Source organism: Saccopteryx leptura, chromosome 1 (assembly GCF_036850995.1).
Source record: "Saccopteryx leptura isolate mSacLep1 chromosome 1, mSacLep1_pri_phased_curated, whole genome shotgun sequence".
NCBI lineage: Eukaryota > Metazoa > Chordata > Mammalia > Chiroptera > Emballonuridae > Saccopteryx > Saccopteryx leptura.
Genome location: NC_089503.1, coordinates 373,292,079 through 373,314,941, shown reverse-complemented (window position 1 = coordinate 373,314,941; position 22,863 = coordinate 373,292,079). Strand labels below are relative to the sequence as shown.

The window sequence follows — 22,863 nt, the reverse complement described above, 5'->3', positions numbered from 1 at the left end:
TTTTGAGGTAGATTTCGCATGAACAGAGTAAAAAACTCAAAATTACAAAAATATATTTATTGAAAAATTAGTCTCTTCCTACTCTTGTTCCACAGCCAACATCATCATCTACGAAGGCACCCACTGCTGGCAGATAGAAACTGTATAAATATGTATCCCTCCCTCACATTTTACACCAGCACTAATTTCATCTGAATTATCAACTTCAAAATAAGATATAAAACTATAAAGAGACAAGAAAACAAGGGCATTGTTGCTGTTACATTGCTTAAATAATTTGTTGATTTAATAACAAAGCCATTCTAAAATAAGATCATACCCCAGACATCACAAAAAGAAAAATATTGTTAAAATTTCAAAAGAAACTTGACTACATAAGAAGGGGGTTGGGAGATTCTGACCAGTGGTAACACAGTGGATAAAGCAACAACCAGGACACTAAGGTCCCAGGTTTGAAACCTCGAGGTCACCAGCTTCAGCGCGGCTCATCGACTTGAACACGGACTTTCCATCTTGAGCGCAAGATACTCAACATGATCTCAAAGTCACTGGCTTGAGCCCAAGGTCACTGGCTTGAGCCCAAGGTCACTGGCTTGAGCAAGAGGTTACTGGCTGGGCAGGAGCCGCCCCCCTCTCAAGGCACATATAAGAAGCAATCAATGAACAACTAAAATGAAGCAACCAATAATTGATGCTTCTCACCTCTCTCCTCCCTCTTTTTCTCTCTCTGTCTCGTTTCCTGCCCTTCTCTCTCTCAAAAAAATTTTTTTTTATTTTAATTAAAACAAGAAAAAAGGGAGGGAGAATTCTTCATGGTAAAAAATAATACAATGAACAGCATCCAAATATAAATAATTACAGGGGGCCCGTGGGTTATGACAGTCTTGACATATGATGTTTTGAGATTATGACACTCACTTCCATAAAAATGTAAAAAAATTGAGATGTGAGTGTTTTGGCTTCTGCTGTTAGCGTCATACTCACGGACTACGTGGGTGAACTATATAGTCTGGTTGCACGCAGTGGGAGAATACGCAGTAATGCGGTAATGTGACATACGAGTGAGGGAGTTGGTGCCACTCATTTTTCCTGTTACTATAGTACAGTGTATAGTACAGTATATTTACATCCTTTTCCTCTTTCTGTGGCTTAGTTGTGTTTTTACATGTTAGATTACAATTTTACAACTGTTTTGGAATAAGTAAGTGACTTAAGCCAGGATGTGTTTTGACTAACACCAAATTTCGGGTTATGTCACTGTCATAAGAACGGAACTGTGTCATACCCAAGGACCCTCTCTGTACCTGGAAAAATAATTTCAATTTATATCATGAATGATTCTTTTCCTAAATAGGTAAATAGTTCTTACAAGTCAATAAGGAAAAAGACTCAATGGCTGAAACAACTTTCTAGGCTGAAGATGGAGCTGCTCTGCCTTGGGGGCCCCGTCAGCAAGGCAGAACTTTTTAGATGACTTCTGTGTTCCTGTCAATGCTCCACTTGACCAGAAATGCAGTCCGTCCAGTCAACCGGTTCCCAAACAGCGAGCCAGCTCTGGCTCTATGCTCATTTCCTTGTTCCTTCTCGCCCCGAACAAGGTCGACTATTTGGCTCCAGCTGTATCAGATAGTTTGTATTTTTCTCTTCCTTGTTCTTTATCCTTTACCTTATAAAAGCTTCTTGTCTTTCAACTCATGCTGTAGTTCTCCAAATAGAGACTGTCTGTGTCATGAAGTGTTAAATATAATTTGTCTTCTTTGATCATTTTTTTAACACAACCAAAAGCGTTGAAGGGGTAGGAATAAATCAATTTTAAAAAGGATAAAAATAATTCTAAAATGTATACAAAAAAAAATCTAGAGTAACAAAAAATAAAGAACTGATGAAATATTATTTTTTACCTCTCAAGTGGGCAAGGATCAGAGAGGTTGATGATATTGTTGCAGGTGGGAAAAAACAGCCTCATATATAGCTAGTTAGGAAGTCTCTATCAAATTTTAAATTGTACATATCTTTTGACCTAACAATTCTATTTTCTAGAAATATAACCTACAGATATACTTATTTATGTACAAAATGACATCTATACAAATATATCCTATACAGAACTATTTGTAGTATGTGAAGATTGGAGGCCATTTAAAAGTCCATCAATAGGTGTAATGAATTGTATCTGTTTAAAATTGTGCCTTGATTATATGTGCAAAACGTAAACTCTTTTGTTTTAAGCAATCAAGATTCTGAAATTGTTACTACCGTGTAACTTAGCTTCAGGTGACTAATACAGAAATTAATACTAAGAACTGGCAAAAGCTTCCATTAAAAAAAAAAACAAAAAAACCCTGCATATATGAGGCATTTGCTTCTGGTCTAGTCAGTGAGCAGAGCAGCAAGAAGTCTGTTACAGGAGACTAGGTTGGAGGTCATCTGTGTAATGCAGCGAAACATTGGTGAGAACTTGGATGACAGATCACATGTTGAATAAACTGTAGCTTTAGACAAAGAAGCTAAAATTCATCTTAGTTCCAGTGGCTCTCTTGATAGTACAAGTCTCTTAAAAACATGGTTGGCTTTTTATCTGTTTTATTCCAGTTAACTCTATGGGCTAATAGCTATGCACCCAGTTCATTCGCAGGCACTTGAAGGTATCAGGCTTTGGTGGGAAAGCCACAACTTGGGTTTCTTTTCTCTGAGCAGTTTTGTCTAACTTGTCATGAGACTGAGGTGTGATCGGCCTTACTCACTCAAAGGCCATCTCAGCTTTACATTTTACCAATTAGAGACAGGAATTAGTGACATCTTTTGTCTGGCAGGTCCTGGAACTTTTGTTCTTATTTTTTCCCCCTTTTTACTCCTGTCTAAGAACCGGAATCTTTTTCTTGCAGTACAGAGTCTAAACTAGCTACCATATTTCCCCATGTATAAGATGCTCCCATGTATAAGATGCACCTAAATTTGGGGGGCCCAAAACTTGAAAACAAAATGGATTACATAAAGTTATTGAACTCAAGTTTTATTCATCATAAAATTCATACAACTCCTCATCACTGTCAAAACTCCCATCCATTAGCTTGTCCTCATCTGTATCTGATAACAAATCACTGTCTGCAACAATGAGCACAAAAACAAGCATGATAAAGCAGGAAATACAAGTTAAAAAATCTACAACCACTGTATTAGACGCACCCAGTTTTTAGCCCCCCAATTTTTCCCCAAAAAATGTGCATCTTATACATGGGGGAATATGGTAATAACAATGAAAGCACATTATTAACTGTTTTATCAGTTCTCTACCCATCTATTCCAACACCATGGATTGAACGATACATCTTTTCCTCACTGATTTGAAACATCATCTTTATTGAATTCCCATGTCTCATTGGATCTGTTTACAGACTTTGTATTCTTTTCATTTATCTGTGTCTACTCAAGAACCAGCTCAACACTAATTGCTGTAGTTTCATAATGCATTTTCATTTCCAGTAAAATAATTCTCCCTCATAATTCTTCCTTTAAGAACTTTTCTTTCTGCTCTTCCTGTCTGTGCCAGTGTGGCACAAGGTCCACGCAGAGCGACAGAGGGGCTCCAGCAGCGGGCTCAGGCTGACCGAGGGGGAACCGCTGTACCTGCAGCAGCAGAGACCCCGACATCAAGCTCTTCCGGGAGTGGAACACTGATGGTGTACAGTGACATTTCCTTGCAGGAGATGACGTTGCGGTGAAAGAGAAGTATGCCAGGAAGCGCTTTCGCCAGGCACGGTGCCCCATCGTGCGGCGCCTCACCAACTCCATAATGATGCACTGCTGACCGCAACAATGCAAGCAGTTCCTGACCATGCGCATTGTCGAGCATGCCTTTTGTATCATCCGCTCACCCGGGAGAACCCCCTGCAGATCCTGGAGGATGCCATCATCAGCAGGGCCCCTGGGAGGAGTCCACCCACATTGGACGAGCTGGAACAGTGAGGCAACAGGCTGTAGAGGTGTCTGCTCTGCACTGTGGGAATCGGGCCATCTGGCTGCTGTGTGCAGGTGCCGGTGAGGCTGCTGCCAGGAACATCAAGACCATCACGGAGCGCCTGGCAGATGAGCTCATCAACGCTGGAAAAGCAGCCAGGGCTTCCTCCATCTCCTACCTTATCAAGAAAAAATACAAGCTGGAGCGTGTGGCCAAGTCCAACCCCTATGGTTGCAATGAATCCGTTTGTCCTTTGGGGTGGAACCACCAAAAAAAGAAGAAAGGGGGGAGGGGAAGAGGAGCAGGAAGGGGAGGAGAAAACTTTGCTTTCTATTGTAGTTTATTAATTTTTTTCATATAAACTTTATTATCAACTTGTCTAGTTCTCCCTTTCCCCTCCCACCCCCCCCCACACACACACCAAAAATGTATTGATATATTTTTTGAGACTGTGTTAAATGTACAGATAAATTTGGGGATAAAAATAAATAAAATAATAAGGAATAACCTTAACAGATATACAAGATCACTATGAAAAACCTTTCTAAATCACTAAAGAACACGAAAGAGGATTCCTGGTTACACAGCCCGAGGCCTGCGAGGTGTGACTGCGCGCGCACAAGCGTCATTAACAGAGAAAATGAGATGGAACCTGGTGCTGAGAGCCATTTTCACTTAGGTCGATGCTCCCTTGTAAGTTTACCATGAAACTGCAAAGAGGAGCAGCGTCTGGAACAAGTGGGCAAAAGATATGCCTTTAAAAAGAAGTAAATTTCTTTCGTATAGAAAGGAATGTTGCCTGACCAGTGGTGGTACAGTGGATAGAGCATCGACCCGGGACACTGAAGTCACCGGATTGAGCGCAGGATCATCAACAGGATCTCAAGGTCATTGGCTTGAGCCCAAGGTCGTTGACTTGAGCAAGGGGTCACTGGCTCCGTTGGAGCCCTCCATCAAGGCACATATAAGAAGCACTCAATGAAGAACTAAGGTGCTGCAACAAAGAATTGATGCTTCTCATCTCTCTTCCTTTCTGTTTGTTTCTCTCTCTCTCTTTCTCTCTCTCTCTCTCTCTCTCTCTCTCTCTCTCTTTCACACACACACACTAAGTGAAAAAAAAGAAAGCAAGTGTGGTGGAGTGGAAGGAGGAGACAGGGAGACAAATAAAATACTCTCATTTCTGCACTAATGTGTCTGCTTTGGCTCCGTATCCTTGCTTCCGCCTCTTCTGGAAAAATATCTAGGAGTGTAGTTGCTGTGTCACGTGCGCCTTGAGGTATAGTGTGTATTTGCAGGCAGCTTCCCTTTTCCTGCACAGAGAAGAAATTTAAACAGGGTCAGACCATGCTCAATGATCAGTCTATCTTTGTTATTCCCTTTTCCCCCCTCTCCCTTCCCCCTCTTCCTTCTACCTTGCAAGGAGATACTGGGGGCAGGGGACTGAAAATGGTGAATGATGCGTAAGCTCCTTTCCTCTGAAGAATGTGCTCAGTGCCTGAGTAAACATTGGCACCGATCATTGATAAAGAACAACAAACAATGAGATGCGCAAAACTAAAAAAAAAAATCTTTCTTGAAGAAACAGCCACTATAGCCTTTGTGACTAATAAACTTGGAGCTCATCTTCTGTAAGGTAGAATATTACCCATGTGTTATTAACACGTACATCTGGTGTTCTGATCAAGCAACACTTTTAAAGATATATGTGTATGTGTGTGTACTTAGTTTGTGGGGTTTTGATCATGTGGCATAGTCTTCTGCTTTTGTAACCCAGAACTTCCACACGAACAATATTTCCATATTGTTATTTCATGCAGACATGGATGCTGAGCAACCAGGACATTCACACACTGTTGGAGGAGTTGTAAAATGGTACAACCACTTTGGAAAGCAGTTTGGCAATTTTCTATTCAATCAAACATCATGTGACACAGCAACTACACTTCTAGATATTTTCCCAGAGGAAATGAAAATAATATACCCACACTAAGAGGTGTATACAATGTTTATAACAGCTTTATTCATAATAGCGAACAATCTGGAAACAACCCAAATGTCTATCAACAGAGACAAACAAATGGAGATACAGCCATCCAATGGACTACTACTACTCTGGAAGATACACATTCTTAGCAAGTCATGGGGGCCTGTAAGATCTGAGGCCATCATGCTTTGTGGAAGAACAATGCTGTACAAATGCAAAGTATGACGTTACTTGGTTTTAAACTGTGCTCTTCCTACTGGTTCTGTCACTACCTTGGGTTATAGTGCCTCGGTGCCAGTTAGCAGGTGATAACCTCAATTCTATTTAACAAGTATATACTAGCACTATGTTAAGTACTGTCAGAGACACAACAGAAGTACACCAGGTCCCAGAATGAAAGGAACTGACTATTTTTCATGAAAAACAGCAATAATACATTTTTTTAAAATGAGAGCAATATTAGACAGTACAATAAATATTTTCAGTGCTTGTTATTTGCTTAAATTCAATAAAAGCAATGAGGAGAATAATAGCCATAATAACATAAGGACTTAATTAAAACCTTAAGATGTGTCACACTTGCTGGTCCTCTCTCCCTTTCATAATTGGCACATGGGAACATAGAATGGGACAGCCAAATTGTCCTATGATGTCAAACTCCAAAGACTGGGGTTCTATATTTACTTTTCCTGCTCATCTTAATAAACCATCATGGTGCTATTACATATATTTAACCCTTTGCTGAGCTTACTTTGTCTTCACCATGTGGAAGCATCTCCTGTAAGTCATTCTAATCTCTCTTATAAGACTTCCTTTAATTTGACTTAACTTTAATTTTCAGACCTCAGAGCAGACTCTTATGTACAATATTATCAAACTTAGTACTTTTTTCACACATTCTGTAAGCTTTTCTTCTTAAATTTGATCAAACACAGTCTCACACTTACATTCTGCAAGCTAGAGACTAATTTGTAATTTGTCATATATAAAACTTTTTCACAAAAATTTTTAAACAAAAATTCACTTAAATGTAGTGGATTTTGGCCCTGGCCGGTTGGCTCAGCGGTAGAGCATCGGCCTGGCGTGCGGGGGACCCGGGTTCGATTCCCGGCCAGGGCACATAGGAGAAGTGCCCATTTGCTTCTCCACCCTCCCCCCTCCTTCCTCTCTGTCTCTCTCTTCCCCTCCCGCAGCCAAGGCTCCATTGGAGCAAAGATGGCCCGGGCGCTGGGGATGGCTCCTTGGCCTCTGCCCCAGGCGCTAGAGTGGCTCTGGTCGCAGCAGAGCGACGCCCCGGAGGGGCAGAGCATCGCCCTCTGGTGGGCAGAGCATCACCCCTGGTGGGCGTGCCAGGTGGATCCCGGTCAGGCGCATGCAGGAGTCTGTCTGACTGTCTCTCCCCGTTTCCAGCTTAAAAAAAAAATGTAGTGGATTTTAGGGGTATATGTAAATTTGTCTGTTTAAATCCATCTTCTTTTTTCTGGTTCTCTCCCACAGCTGCAGCTCCCATTAGGCAGCAGGCAGGCCAGCAGTGGGGTGACATGATTAAATGTGGGGAAGCAAATAAAGCGGCCCATCAAACGCCTGAGCATACCAGTATTTTTAATTTACCAAGTGTACTAGTCAGAGTTTTCCAGAGAAATACAACCAATAAGATACATGCATATGGCCCCGGCCAGTTGGCTCAGTGGATAAAGTGTCAGCCTGGTGTGCAGAAGCCCTGGGTCTGATCCCCAGTCAGGGCACACAAGAGAAGGGAGACCATCTGTTTCTCTTCCCCTCCTTCTCCCCCGTCTCTCTCTCTTCTCCCACTACAGCCAGTGGTTCGGTTGATGCAAGCATCAGTCCCAGATGGGGGGTGCCAGGTGGATCCTGGTCAGGGTGCATGCAGGAGTCTGTCTCTGTATCTCCCCTCCTCTCATTTAAGAAAAAAGGTATATGCTCATATGTATATAGATAGAAGGAGATTTAATATGAGGAACTGGCTCACATGAATATGGAAACTGAGATGCCCCAAGACGTATAATCAGAAAACTGGAGTCCCAAGTGAGCCAATGTGTAGTAGTACCAGTCAGAGTCTTAACACTAAGAACCAGGACAGCTGATGTTTCAGTCCTAAGCTGGGACTGGAAAACACTAGTGTCCCAGCTAAATCCATGGCAGGTGATGCTGTGGATTCACAGGATGGTCACGGGAAGGCAATCTGCTTTATTCAGGCTATGCATTCAAATGTTAATTTCATCCAAAAACACCACCCATAGACACACCCAAAATACTGTTTAACCAAATATCTGGGCATCTGATGACCCAATCAATTTGACACATAAGTTATTCATCACACCAAGCCAACTAGCCGTAGAATGTCAGCCGCGTTCTCTAATTTATGCTTTTACATTTTTGTGCATGCTGATCTTGAGGCATCCTTGAGAGCCATCTATTTTTCCATCCATAGATAGAGAAAAATCAGTGAAGTGTTCGGCATATGGAGGACGCCACCAGTGAAACAAAGCCTGCCATCTTATCTCAATGGCATGGAGAATTTCTAGAACTTCACCAAGATCACCTTGGCTACTCTTATCCCACACATGACTCCTAGTCCTTGGTAAATGTCAGGTAGTTAAAGATACAACAATTGAAGAGTCCCATACTGAGTCTAACAGCCCCCCCACACCACCACCAACCTGGCTAGCTGAAGTCTGGACCCTTCAGACACCCCCACAAGCATCATGAGTGTGTTTACTATGACACAGTGTCCCATGAGGTCTCCGAGGGCAACGTCTATTCAGAGGGAACACTTAGGAGTGGGAAATACACAGAGAGTTATGAGTTCTTCTAGTCATTAAGGCACTTTGAGGTATTAGCTTACATACTATATACAATAAACAAAAATCCAAAGAAAAGAGTGGAGGACTTTGCTAGTGGTTGACTATTCTAGGTGGTCTACATGAAGGCTTCTATCTGAAGATCCAAGGAGAACTGCCCTTCCGAGACAATGTGAAGATCCACCTTTCCCCTGTGGGAAGGGGGGCGGTGAATTTTCTTCATGGGTAATAATGCCTGTGCAATTCCACCATTGACTCACTCACCCGGTTGACACCGCTTTTCCATGCCGTTGTCCCACAACAAACACAGCTCGACACTTCCTCCACCTACTCATCCCCTCTGCTACCTACTCCTTCCTAGGAGACACAAATAGCCTTGAATAAAAATAACTGAGACAGCCCCAATAATTAACTTCACCTCCTGACTTCATGTTTATGGAACACACAGTAGTGCCAGGAACTTTGCATGTATTTTCTCAATTAAATTTCACAACCACCCCCGATGATGGGCTCTATTTTTTTCTACCACTTTGCAGACGACGAAACCAAGGCTTTGAAAGTTCGCCAGCTCACCCAAGGCCACACAATTAGTGGAAAAGCTGACTCTGGAAATCAGGTCTCTTCACCTTGGGTTCCTGAGATTTTCATCCTTTATCTTTAAATTATGCCTTAGTGCCTCTTGGTCCACATTTAGAAATCACAAGACCTTAAGTATATGGCTTAAAATGAACTTTACAAGCCTGTGGTGGTGCAGTGGGTAAAGTGTCGACCTGGAAGGCTGAGGTCACCGGTTCAAAACCCTGGGCTTGCCCAGTCAAGGCACATATGAGAAGCAACTACTACAAGATGATGCTTCCCACTCTCCCTCCCCACCTCTTTCTATCTCTCTCTCTTCTCTCTAAAATCAATAAATAACATCTTAAAAAGACTAAAACAAACTTAGAAGAAGTCTTGGGACCCTTCAAAGTGTGAAGTCCCCCCCCCCCAATATGCCCAATACATAACCATTTCTGAACCTACTGGTTCAAAGATATGTCACCTCAGAACTTTTATTTAAATCTCAGAATATAAATTTAAGTTATTGCTTTAGAATCTTTCCAGCCATTTGAGAAAGACGCAATGGAGGCCTTGAGCCCTTGAGTCTAACTTCTTTGTGACTCGATTCAAAATCACAGGGCTGAAAATAACTTTTTCATTTTTTATATTTTCCAGTTTTATTGAGATATAGTTGACATATAACTTTGTGCAAGTATAAGGTGTACAGTGCGATGATTTGCTATAGATAGAGAGTGAAATGATTATGACACAATATCTTGATTTAATTAACTGAACTTGAGAGCTAGTGGAGAGCACTAGGGACTAGAGTTTCTTCAATTACTGATGGACTTTACTGAGCTAAAACAAGCAACTCCCACCCTCAAGGCACCTATGGAGTAATAAAGGAGACGACAGACAAATAACAGAGAAACCACCTCAACTAGAATAACAGGAGTTTGCGTTTAACCCGGGTCATTCATTAGCTTCCCATGACCTAACCTTGTATCATATGAAACTGAATTTGGGAGGTCACACTTATAGTATCACAGCACATTTTTCTCTAACATTACTGTAATGGCTAAGTGTCCGATCAGCAGAAGCACAGGGAACGCTGAGCCCCCGTATCTGCCCACAGGAAATGTGTATCAATGGCACCCACTCTGCCAGGTAAGCTCCACTCTCCACTTCTTCTCAGAACACCCTTTCGGTTCTCTCATTCCGCCGGGAGAAGCGGTATAGAGTAGGGGTGACAAATGAGGGTCAAAGGAACTGGTGAGGGTTGAATCCAATGCCCCTTAATCAGCTGACAATAGTGAACAAGGTGTTTCATGTCTCAGGCCCCATCCATAAACCTGGACTAATTCATGCCTCCCTCCTAGGATTGCTGTGGAGATTAAATGAGATACTGTATGTAAAGTGCTTTGCTAATGGCCAGCATATACTAAATGCTTTTCTTAAAAGAAAAAAAAAAATAGCTTCCTGGAATGTCCATTTCCTTCATCTCCATCATCAAATCTTAGGAAGACTTAAAGCCTGAATCAAGTTCTCCGCCCCGTGGTTATTTCCTCCCTGACTGTTTCAGCTCTTATGAGAATAACTTCCCTTAAATAACCAACACCGCATACTTAAGTGTTGGATAATAGACTAAGTAGACTCTGGCACCTCCTGAAAAAGAGATGGTGGGATGTGGGTGGGTTGAGGTAGGTAAGAAGCAGACAGGCAAGCACTATTTCCCATGTTGTTGTTCGTGCTGGTGCGGGCTGGCCAGGTTGCCAGCATCCCAGAGGGGAGCCAGAGAGGACCAGAGACTGCATTTCTCCCTTCCCCTCCTCCCCCCCAATCTACTTCCCAGCCCTATAACCTCAAGTAAGGCCAGGCTTTGGTAGCTCTGTCTGTACTGGATCCCTTGTTGCCTAGTTGAAGTCAGAGAGCTGAACCACATCCTAATGTACGGCCTCTTCCAGCTCCGGCTCTGAGGTTTCCCTGGGACACGTGGCCTTGGGAGTAGGACGGTCCCAGTCCATCACCCTGAGGCCAGGTGGCCCGTCTATCTGCCGCTCTAAAGGCCTCCATACTGTCCCCGTGAACAGGACATGTTGTTCCTATTTCCCTCCACTCCCTCCAAAATCTGGAATTTCTCTGCAATCAGGCCACCAGCCAACAGCTACCAGCACCCAGGCTGCCAACGGGGCAGCGCCCACGGCTCGTTGATGTCAACGCTGATGAGGAGTGATGGGAGCTTGGCTCTGCCTGTCCCTTTCTGTGCTATCTTCAGCCAAAGGCCTACAGGCTTTCATCTGCTGAGCCGGGCAGTGTTAAACAACAACAGTATTTATTCTTCCTTCCTCCCGGGACCCCCGCCCCTCCTCTGGCCGCTGTCTCAAAGGAATTCACCAGAAGGACCGGACAGCCCCTGCCATTTAGACTCTGGGCGAGACGGCCAGCTTCTCTGCTTCCTTTAATGCCGGCCTGGTGACTAATCTCGAGGGAAAATGAGAAACAGACAGAAGAGGGGACGGCGGGACTTTCTGCAGCTGGAGCAGAGGGGGAGGGTTTTGATCAGAGTCCTGACCCGATCTGTAACCAGGCCAGGCCTGGCTGCCTCCGGGTCTCCCTTCGACATTGTAGTAGAAGATCCTTGGTGAGAGGGCCAGCAGCCCAAGGCCCGTCCCTGACACACAGCGGGAAGTAGCTGTCCACAGAGGCCATTACCAGGTTCCGCCTTCCGAAGGGCACCTGGCCAGTCACGGCTCATACTCAGCCCAGTCTCCACTTGCCAAACCACGTGCCACATCTGCCCTGAGGAACGGCCTTTTCCGATTCTTGCAAAGGCTCCCTAAAGGATAGCATGGGTCCTGTGTGCACTCAGGTGTCTGCGTCTCCTGACAGCCATGCTTGGACGTTCAGCAAATAGAAGATGAGTAGCATCCTTGCAGCCAGCTGCTCTCCGGCATCCTGACCTCCCAGGGCCATGAGTTATCGCTCCTTCTCCTTCTTCCTCTCCTTCCCGTCCCCGGTCACGCTCCACTTCCTCTTCCCCTTTACCATCCCTTCCTTTTTCTCCTCTCCCTGTCTCCTCTTCCTTGCTCCCAATCTATGGTCATTGCTGGATGGCCAGATACTCCTTAAATCCTCAGAAACACCCTGGAGGGTGGGGGTAGGTAAAAGTAGAAGGAAGCCACAGAGAAGAAGGTCTTTGTATTCAGAGTACAGTCTTTTTTCCCCACTTTAACTTGTAGCCCTGGGGTTCATGGGAGGTCATTCCAGGACATGGCAGAAAACATCAGAAGGCTGGGCTTAAGAAGCCTTGAACAGAAAGGACTTAAAGAAGTTATTTAGCTCTACCCATGGAAATTAGTAGACACACATACTGAGATCTAGCATACCTGAGCCTGCTTTCCCTTCTAGATGATTGCTATGAGAGGAGAATTACACCCCCTCCCACTAATCGCCAAAACCCTTAAAATCAAAAAACATTTTTCGATCCCCAGTCAGAGCACACATGAGCAGCGACCATCTGCTTCTCCCCCATCCCTCTCCCCCTTCTCTCTCTCTCTCTCTTCTCCTCCCACAGCCAGTGGCTCAATTGATTCAAGCGTCAGCCCTGGGCACTAAGGGTAGCTCTCTTGGTCCGAACACTGGCCCCAGACGGCGGTTGCTGGGTGGATCCTAGTCAGATGCATGATTCCTAGAAGGAATTTGTTTAGGCTGAGGCCCCTGGGGAATCTTTCCTCTGAAGAGATAACCATGCCAGATTGCAGTGAGTCTGTCTCTCTATCTCCCCTCCTCTCACTTAAAATATATATATATATATATTAGAAAGCATTCTCCAGAAGAGAAAGCAGAGATGCAGCAGAACAAGAAGGGAGAGAGACGGGATGTGTGTGAGAGACTGACGCACCGGCTCTGGCTGGCAGCCAAGTCCTACAACCGCAAGAAGCAAAATCCTGCCAACAACCTAAATACGTTTGGAAGTGGACTCTTCCCCGGAGCCCCCATTACGTACCGCAGCTCTGTCAACACCTTGGATTTAACCCAGCGAGACCCACAGCAGACTTCTAACTTCCAGAATTTTGAGACAATAAACGGGTAGAGTCTTAAGTCACTAGGCCTGCAGTCATTTTGTGTGTGTGTGTGTGTGTGGCAGCAATGAAAAGCAACAGCCAAAGACCTTTGAGAAAGTCAAATAATAATCATCTCTCTTATTTCTCTGCCACCTTCAGGCAAACATTCTACACACGTGGACCCGAGAGTATGTTCTTCACAGCTCCTGATGTGTGTGAGCTGTGCTTGGGAAAGGCGAAACGGCAGGCCACACAGTCACATCAGTTGTGTTCCTAAGACATAAGAGTCAAACACATATCCATTCGCAACACTAATGAATTCACATTGCTAATGTGTTCTCTCACCAAAAAGACGTAACTGTATCTTCAAAACATGAAAAAGCGTTGGCAGCACTTGCTAGAGGGAGTGAAGAGGACGTCACCACCATCAAAAGTGCAGCATGTGTAGTTGCGGATTGCAGTAGAGACATCAAACATAGAGGACCCTTTGAAGGATCTTATCTGGAGAGAGAAGGGATGTATGGGGGAAGAAGGAGAGAAGGACGCGAGTTAAATTAAAGGAAGGTGTTTTTACAAGCTTAGAGAGACCTGAGCACTTTCACTGGGCGTGGCCATTTGGGCAGTTGAGAAAGAAAGGCACAAAACACTCCAGAAGAGAAACCGGTGGGAACAAGCCCCTGGCAGAGTCCTTTGGATGAAGAACACGAAAGACGGGACCGGCAGTCCACTAGAGAAAGGCTGCCTTTGTCTGAACCCCGAGGAAAAGAGGGACGTGCGTGCGGGGTGGGGAACAGCTCCATCCTCCTCTGCTGGGTGGGAGGAGGCCAGCGGGTCTGCGGGCAGAGGAAGGCTTGCGGGGAGTGAGGAGGGTTCAGGAGGGCAGATGTGGAAGAGACGACGTGTCCGTTGTCACGATGGCTGCGAGTAAACCCTCTCGACGAGGGAGAACATTCTGTTAGAAATGGAGAAGGAATTTGTTTAGGCTGCGGCTCCTGGGGATCTTTCCTCTGAAGAGATAACCAGCTTACTTGGAACTTCTTTTGCCCTTTATTTTATTTTTTTTTTTCAACTTCTGTGTTCATTTTAATTAAATTGGCCTTTATTCTTGTAAATAATCAAGGAATAGTCAGATGGAGCATGTCACCGCATGCCAAACAGCTACACTCATTTCTCCCTGCAGATCGAAGTAGCCACCACCAACGTCACATCATTACTTTGCCCATTCAAGTGACACAGCCGTCTTATGGTGGGGAATCACCATAAGTTGATTGCCACCATAAGTCTGGGTGGCAATCGTAGAGGTTAAGGATTCCTGTGAAGCAGGCAAGTTTCCTGGTCTGCTCTGCCTAACGCTATTGTGGCAGAAAGCTCTGGCCAAAAGGCACGAGGTCTTCTTTGGAGATCACATCATGGGACTGAGAGAGACGCTATCTGCACTGGTCAGCCTCAGGAAAGAAAAAACATGGTCCTGGAACAACCGGGGCAGGAAGACAATTAGATTCTTTCTTTTTTGGCATAAGAATGAATGAATCTTTATCCCCACTGCAACGCAGGCGTTAAATCCCAGCACAATGCATGGTGAGAGCAGCATTGCAGGAACAATCACAGGCTTTCTCTGTGCGCTCAGAGTGAAAACAGTCCCACAGGGCTTCAAAGAGACATGTGGACTTCTTTTTCTCTTCTTAAGTAAACAAAATTAAGAAAAGAACAAGCACTTCCTACAGCTGTGGATGCCCAGGATTTCTCCCTACCCCATCCCAACCCTGACCCAACCCAAGGCTCCCTCGTCCTTTCCGGCTTAAAGCAGCACGTCCCCATGGTGACCCTGGGGTTGAACTTGAAGCTGTGTGCCCCCTTTAAGAGCAAATATGAAAATACCTTTCAATGCATAATAAACTGTCCTGCACCCCTGGCACGTTGCTACATTTTCCCTAGTTTGGGAAGGTATTATAAATATGCATTTCTTTGAACAAACCCCAATACTGATCGCGTATCGCTACAAAACAGATCAGCTTGGGGGGGGGGGGTGAGTCAGACTGCTCACACTGAAAAAGTGTTCATTGGGATACTTTAAATTGTAAGCTCCTTAACACATTTTTTTAAATGTTGTTTTTTTTATATAGAAATAACTGAGCTCGTTCTTCCACTACAAAGGGACATAGCAGCGTTCTTTTAGGTCAGTTTTCAACTCCTGAAGGAGAAACTCCACGCTGAAAACAAGCCTGGAAAACAGTTGGTACGGGTCAGGGTGGGCCCTGGAGTCAGCTGTCCCTTTGTTTTCCACTTCTTGCCAGGCTGGCAGCGTGCCATCCCCATGAAAAGTTGTGTCTTTGTAGAAGCCAGCAAGGCTCTTTGTAGAGTCACCTCTTGCCACTTCCCAGAAATCGCTCCTGAGTCAGGGAATTGCAAATAAAGTTTGTTCCACATCACATGGTCCCCTCCTCCCACACACATCCCTCCTTGAGTCTTGTGGTTTACATATTCCCACAAGGTCAAGTCAAGGACATTTGGTCACATGCAGAGTTATGGGAACAGCACATGGAGGACCAACCATGCAACACACTCAGATGAACAGTTTCTCTAATTCCATGTAAGATTTCACACGGCCCGGCTTCCCTTCGGCAAAGAGCTGGTCTGCTCCCAGAGCAAGACAGATGTGTGACCCGTGCTTGAGGGCGTACAATTCCAGTTCAGTTTCATGAGTATTTTTTCCCCTGGACCTACCATTTTCTAAACCTAAGTGTCACAAAAGAAATTGAAAAGCAAGTACTTCAAGGGCCTCAAGGACTTCACAACCCAGACAAAAGACAGAAAACACCCAAACCCATGAAAGAGTTTGCTGATTGATCCATTCAATCAACCAACACTTTTTTTTTAAAAAAAAAGTATCCACTTTGTGCCAGGTACTATATAAGACCTGGAAAAATAGCAAATAAATAATGTTTAGACCTGTCCTTAAACAACTTACAGTCTGGCGGATGAAAACAGCCCCACCGGTATACAGGCTCTATTGACAGGGACTGTGTCAGGGCCGGCAGGGGCGGGACATTTCAGGGGCAGAAATCACCTGGAGAGAGAGGATTTGATGTGCCTCTTGAACAATGGTTAGAATTTGGATAATTAGAGGAAAGAGGTGAGGTCATCTGAGGAAGAAAGACCCACTTAAGATTATGATTAGGGGGCCCTGGCCGGTTGGCTCAGCGGTAGAGCGTCGGCCTAGCGTGCGGAGGATCCGGGTTCGATTCCCGGCCAGGGCACACAGGAGAAGCGCACATTTGCTTCTCCACCCCTCCGCCGCACCTTCCTCTCTGTCTCTCTCTTCCCCTCCCGCAGCCAAGGCTCCATTGGAGCAAAGATGGCCCGGGCGCTGGGGATGGCTCTGTGGCCTCTGCCCCAGGCGCTAGAGTGGCTCTGGTCGCAACATGGCGATGCCCAGGATGGGCAGAGCATCGCCCCCTGGTGGGCAGAGCATCGCCCCCTGGTGGGCAGAGCATCGCCCCTGGTGGGCGTGCCGGGTGGATCCCGGTTGGGCGCATGCAGGAGTCTGTCTGACTGTCTCTCCCTGTTTCCAGCTTCAGAAAAATGCAAAAAAAAAAAAAAAGATTATGATTAGGGTACATGTCCGAGGACCGGGAAAAAGCAGTCACAACTGTAGTAGATCACCAGGTATACTCACAGTACTTCCAAGTGCAGCCAAGTACTCAGCCCCACACCAACGCAACTGGCCACCAAGAGGTAATCAGTTAAATGACGATGAAAATATAATGCAGATGTATGCATAATTCTTCCAACTCGGTCACTTACATTCTCTTCAGGGAAAGGGGGGGGGATCTCCCTTCCCTCCTCTGGCTCATTTGGGCCGGTTCAATAATCAAATCTACATGAGACAGCCTGACAGGAGAAAATCAAATTTAATTTCATGCACACAGAAAGCCCACGCACATGAGCGAGCCAGAGAGAGAAAGGGAAAATAAAGCATATGTGACATTCTGAGCTAACGACGAGGTCAGGCACATTGGGGCTTCAGAGGGTCATTGCAGGAAGCAAGAAGAGCAGGTGTCCAGGCGTCAGGAGCTTGCCCTGTCATTGGAGATAGGCCGGCAGAAGGTTATGGCTGATAACCTCATTCGCATTCTTCTAGGTAGTCAATGCAGTGGGTGAGAAGTTTCTCTTGAGCCTGCAGGGTCTCCGTGGCCTGTATCTCAAAATAGTCTGCCTACCGCTGAAGCATATCTTGGGGTGACTTGTTCTGAACCTCTATAGCTCTACGTCCCTGGATCAGTTCCCTAACCTCACTGAACCTCATTTGCTTCATTTGTCATGAGAGTACCCACTAGATAGGATTGTTGTGAGGACTCAGTGAGTTCTACATACATGAGATATGTTAGAACTGTGCCTGACACACAGTATGTGCTCAATAAATAGGTATGATTATTGAATATAGAAAAAGTACTGGGGGATATAATAATCATGGCTAACTTTTACGGAGTTCTTACTAGTTTCCAGAGAGTGTACTAAATGTTCTACAAGCATTAGATGGTTTTACGTACACCAAAATATTAATCAAGATACCTTGGCCCTGGCCGGTTGGCTCAGTGGTAGAGCGTTGGCCTGGCGTGCGGGGGACCTGGGTTCGATTCCCGGCCAGGGCACATAGGAGAAGCGCCCATTTGCTTCTCCACCCCCCCCCCTCCTTCCTCTCGCTCGCTCTCTTCCCCTCCCGTAGCCAAGGCTCCATTGGAGCAAAAATGGCCCGGGCGTTGGGGATGGCTCCTTGGCCTCTGCCCCAGGCGCTAGAGTGGCTCTGGTCGTGACAGAGCGACGCCCCAGAGGGGCAGAGCATCGCCCCTGGTGGGCGTGCCGGGTGGATCCCCGTCAGGCGCATGCGGGAGTCTGTCTCTCCCCGTTTCCAGCTTCAGAAAAATACAAAAAAAAAAGATACCTCAGGGCCAGCCCTGGCCAGTTGACTCAGTGGTAGAGCGTTGGCCTGGCGTGTAGGAGTCCCAGGTTCAATTTCCGGCCAGGGCACACAAGAGAAGTGCCCATCTGCTTTTCCACCCCTCCCCCTCTCCTTCCTCTCTGTCTCTCTCTTCCCCTCCTGCAGCCAAGGCTCCATTGGAGCAAAGTTGGCCCGGGCGCTGAGGATGGCTCTGTGGCCTCTGCCTCAGGCGCTAGAGTGGCTCTGGTTGCAGCAGAGCAACCCCCCAGATGGGCAGAGCATCGCCCCCCGGTGGGCGTGCCGGGTGGATCCCGGTTGGGTGCATGTGGGAGTCTGTCTGACTGCCTCCCCATTTCCAACTTCAGAAAAAAATACAAAAAAAAAAAAGATACCTCAGGGCAGTGGAGGCACCAAGAGATGACTTGTAAAAGTTTCTCCATCAACCTTCCCAAAACATTTGTCAGTGCCTGTTCCAGGTCAGCTGCCTAGCAGAGATTGAGACAGGGACTCCAGCATGGGGAGCTCTCAGGGAAAAGGAGGGAGAGAAGAGGACGAGGCAGAAAGGGGCTAGATAAGGATGTGATCTTACCAGGGGCATAGCTTTAGTTGAAGCCCAGGGGCCACGGGAGTGTGAATTGTACGCAGAGTTGATTCTGCCTTGAGGCAAGGGAACCAGTTTTTGTACTAATCAGACATCGGCCACAGGCTGCCCCTGGGCTGGGGGTGCAGGAGAAACCTCCCTTGTGACTCCAGCAGCCCAGGGCAGGGAGCAGCTGTAAACTGTTAGCAACCCACACTCACAGCAGGTACAGGATGGACACACTGGTTCCGTAAAAGGAATCAGGGCTCTGCCTAACAAGCCACCCCAAACTGAGTACTAAAAACAAATATTTATTTTCCCTTGAAATAGACAATTCGAGCAAGGTTTGTCTGGACAGTTTGTCTCTGTGTTACATGGTATGACCTGGGGTAGCTTAAACACTGGGGGTGCCTTGACACGGGTTCCGAAATCATCTGAAGACGCACAACGGCAGCTGGTGCAGGGTGTCTGCGGAACACCTGCCGCTGGCCTCTCCGGGGACACTGGCTTCCTCGTGGTCTGGATCCAAGAGCGAGCCTTTCAGGAGGAAGAAAATCTCGGAGTTTTTATGACCTGGCCTTGGAAGTCACATAGTGTCATTCTGCCATACTTTGTTCATCAAGGTGCTCATAAAGGTCCATGCTAATTCAAACGGAGGTGCTAAAGGGCTAAATGTTGAGGCCCTGGTCCTCGGTGTGATGGTGTTTGGAGGTGGGGGCTTTGGAAGGTAATAAGGTTTAGATGAGGTCAAGAGGATGGAGCCCCATAATGGGATTAATGCCTTATAAGAAGAGTACAGATCTCTCTCTCTCTCTCTCTCTCTCTCTGTCTGTCTGTCTCTCTCTCTCTCTTCTTCCCTTCCCTCTTCTAACCCCCATGTGAGGATACATAAGAAAGGTGGCCATCTGCAAGCTGGGAAGAGAGTTCTTATCACAACCCCACAAGTCTGGCATCCTGGTCTCGGACCTCTCAGCCTGCCAAAGTATGAAAAATATAAGGTCTGAATTTAAGCCGCAGAGTCTATGATATTTTGTCACAGCAGCCTGAACTAAATGGGATATGTATTAGTCTGCTCTGGCTGCCGTAACAAAAGACCACAGACTGGCCAACTTGCACAACAGAGGTTTACTTCCTCACAGTTCTGGAGGCTGCAAGTCCTAGATCAAGGTGTTGGCAGGTTGCTTTCCTCTGAGGCCTCTCTCCCTGGTTTGCAGATGGCTACCTTCTCACTGTGCCCTCTTGGTTGTGTGTGTGTGTGTGTGTGTGTGTGTGTGTGTGTGTGTGTGTGATGTTTATCCCTATGTCAAAATTTCCTCTTCTTGCAGGGTCACCAGTCATTTTAGATTAGGGCCCAACTTAAAGACTTCATTTTAAATTAATCACCTCTTAATAGACCGTGTCTCCGGCCTGACCAGGTGGTGGTACAGTGGATAGAACATCAGACAGGGACATGGAGGACCCAGGTTAAAACCCCAAGGTCTCTAGCTTGAGCACAGGTTCATCTGGTTTGAGCAAGGCTCACCAGCTTGAGCCCAAGGTCACTGGCACCTCAATACACCGCTGACGGCTCTAGATCGGTCATCCAAACAGAGAATCAACAAAGACATAGTGGCCTTAAACAAAACACTAGAGCACCTGGATATGATAGACATCTACAGGACATTTCATCCCAAAGTGACTGAGTATACATTTTTCTCCAGTGTACATGGATCATTCTCAAGAATTGACCATATGTTGGGCCACAAAAACAACATCAGCAAATTCAGAAAAATTGAAGTTGTACCAAGCATATTTTCTGATCATAAAGCCTTGAAACTAGAATTCAACAGCAAAAAAGAGGGAAAAAATCCCACAAAAATGTGGAAACTAAACAACATACTTTTAAAGAATGAATGGGTCAAAGAAGAAATAAGTGCAGAGATCAAAAGATATATACAGACAAATGAAAATGATAATACGACATATCAGAATCTATGGGACGCAGCAAAAGCTGTGATAAGAGGGAAGTTCATATCACTTCAGGCATATATGAACAAACAAGAGAGAGACCAAGTAAACCACTTAACTTCACACCTTAAGGAACCAAGGTCACTGGCTTGAGCATGCAGTCACTCGGTCTGCTGTAGCGCCCCCCCTCCCGTCAAGGCACATATGAGAAAGCAATCAGTGAACAACTAATGAGCCGCAACGAAGAATTGATGCTTCTCATCTCCCTCCCTTCCTGTCTGTCCATCCCTATCTGTCCCTCTCTCTGTCTTTCCCTGTCTCTGTCACAAAAAAAAGAAAAAAGGACTGTGTCTCCAAATAGGGGTACATTTGGAGGTCCTGGGTTTTAAGACTTCAATATATGAATTGGTGGGGGATGTGGGGCACAGTTCAACTCCCAACAGCCAGGAGGGAGTGCGGAAACCACCGTCAATGGCCAAGGAGCAGTCACATCGCAGGAAGAACATGAGGGAGGGGATATATTCTGGGGCCACCTTTGGAAAATACAGTCTGCTTTAGGCACCCGTATCTGCTCCCGGACCCTACCCCTTCATCTTTAATAAGCACAAATCTCAATGTCAATAAAATATTTTACGAATGAAACTTTAATACCAAGTCTCCCTAGTCGCCACCTTGCGACTAATTTGCTGTCCTTCAACTCTTCCAACATGAAAATTCTGAAGCCACCACTATCTCTGGGTGAATTCTCACAAATGGATTCTGTGCTCTATGGAGTGCATAGATTCAGGAAAAGCATGTTCTAAAAATAATGCACTCATGGAATGTGGCGTCAGGAAAATACTACTTAAACTCTCAGGCAGAATCTCAGCTGTAGCAAATTAAAAGATTGTGCTACTCACTGTGTTTCAGGAATAAAGTTCTCTCTGTTGGGAAACGGTTACCTTAAAAAAAAATTATTGGTTTTTTTTTTTTACCTGATTAGAAATTAACACCTGCTATGGCAGTCACTAATGCCTCTACAAAATTCCCTGTCTTCTTTTCAAAGATACTTAAAATCAGGACTACATTTTAAAAAATAAAATTTTTCTGCCCCTGTTCCCTGCCCAGTTCCCACTGCTTTTCTTAGCATAATTTCCCATATTTGTTGCGCATCAGGGTCCTCGGGTTATGACACAGTTTTGTTCCTACAACAGTGACATAACCCGAATTTTGGTGTAAGCCGAAAAACACTCTAGCCAGCCTAACACAAATGGAACATTTGTGCTTTTAACAGTCCAATATGGCGTAGGTAAGCATACTGGGGACACCAACTCCCTCACTCATATCCACGTTAGTGCGTATTCTTCCGCCACAAGCAACCAAACTAGTTCACCTACGTAGTCCATAAGTACCTTGTTAACGGCGTAAGCCAAAACATTCATGTCTCAATTTTTTAAAGTTTTTATGAGCGTTGTAAATTCAAAACATCATGTGTTGAGACTGTCATAACCTGAGAACCCCCTGTATATACAAACATAGGTTTTCTTTTTCTGTCTCCCTTTCACAGAAAAAAAAAATAGCTATTTTTCTGCATCTTACCTTTATTGCTTTATATCTTAATGATCTTTCCACATCAGTTCATAGACATAAATATACCTGTGATACGTTTAAACATATTAGATTTCTCTCTGCAGAGCCTTGCCAACAAAACATATCTCATGTTGTTGCAGATCTCATTGGTAAAGAATAATATCCTGCCCTGGTCGGTTGGCTCAGTGGTAGAGCATCGGCCTGGCATGCAGGGTCCCGTGTTCGATTCCCGCCAAGGCCACACAGGAGAAGTGCCCATCTGCTTCTCCACCACTCCCCCTCTCCTTCCTCTCTGTCTCTCTCTTCCCCTCCCACAGCGAGGCTCCATTGGAGCAAAGTGGCCCGGGTGCTGGGGATGGCTCCTTGGCCTCTGCCCCAGGCCCTAGAGTGGCTCTGGTCGCAACAGAGCGATGCCCCGGAGGGGCAGAGCACCGCCCCCTGGTGGGCAGAGCATCGCCCCTGG

At 45.6% G+C, this 22,863-nt stretch overlaps 1 pseudogene; it reads left to right on the top strand.

The window, feature by feature from the left end:
* The first annotated feature begins 3,610 nt into the window (after window positions 1–3,610).
* LOC136388476 (uncharacterized) lies at window positions 3,611–12,226 on the top strand (annotated as a pseudogene).
* The last annotated feature ends 10,637 nt before the right edge of the window (window positions 12,227–22,863 follow it).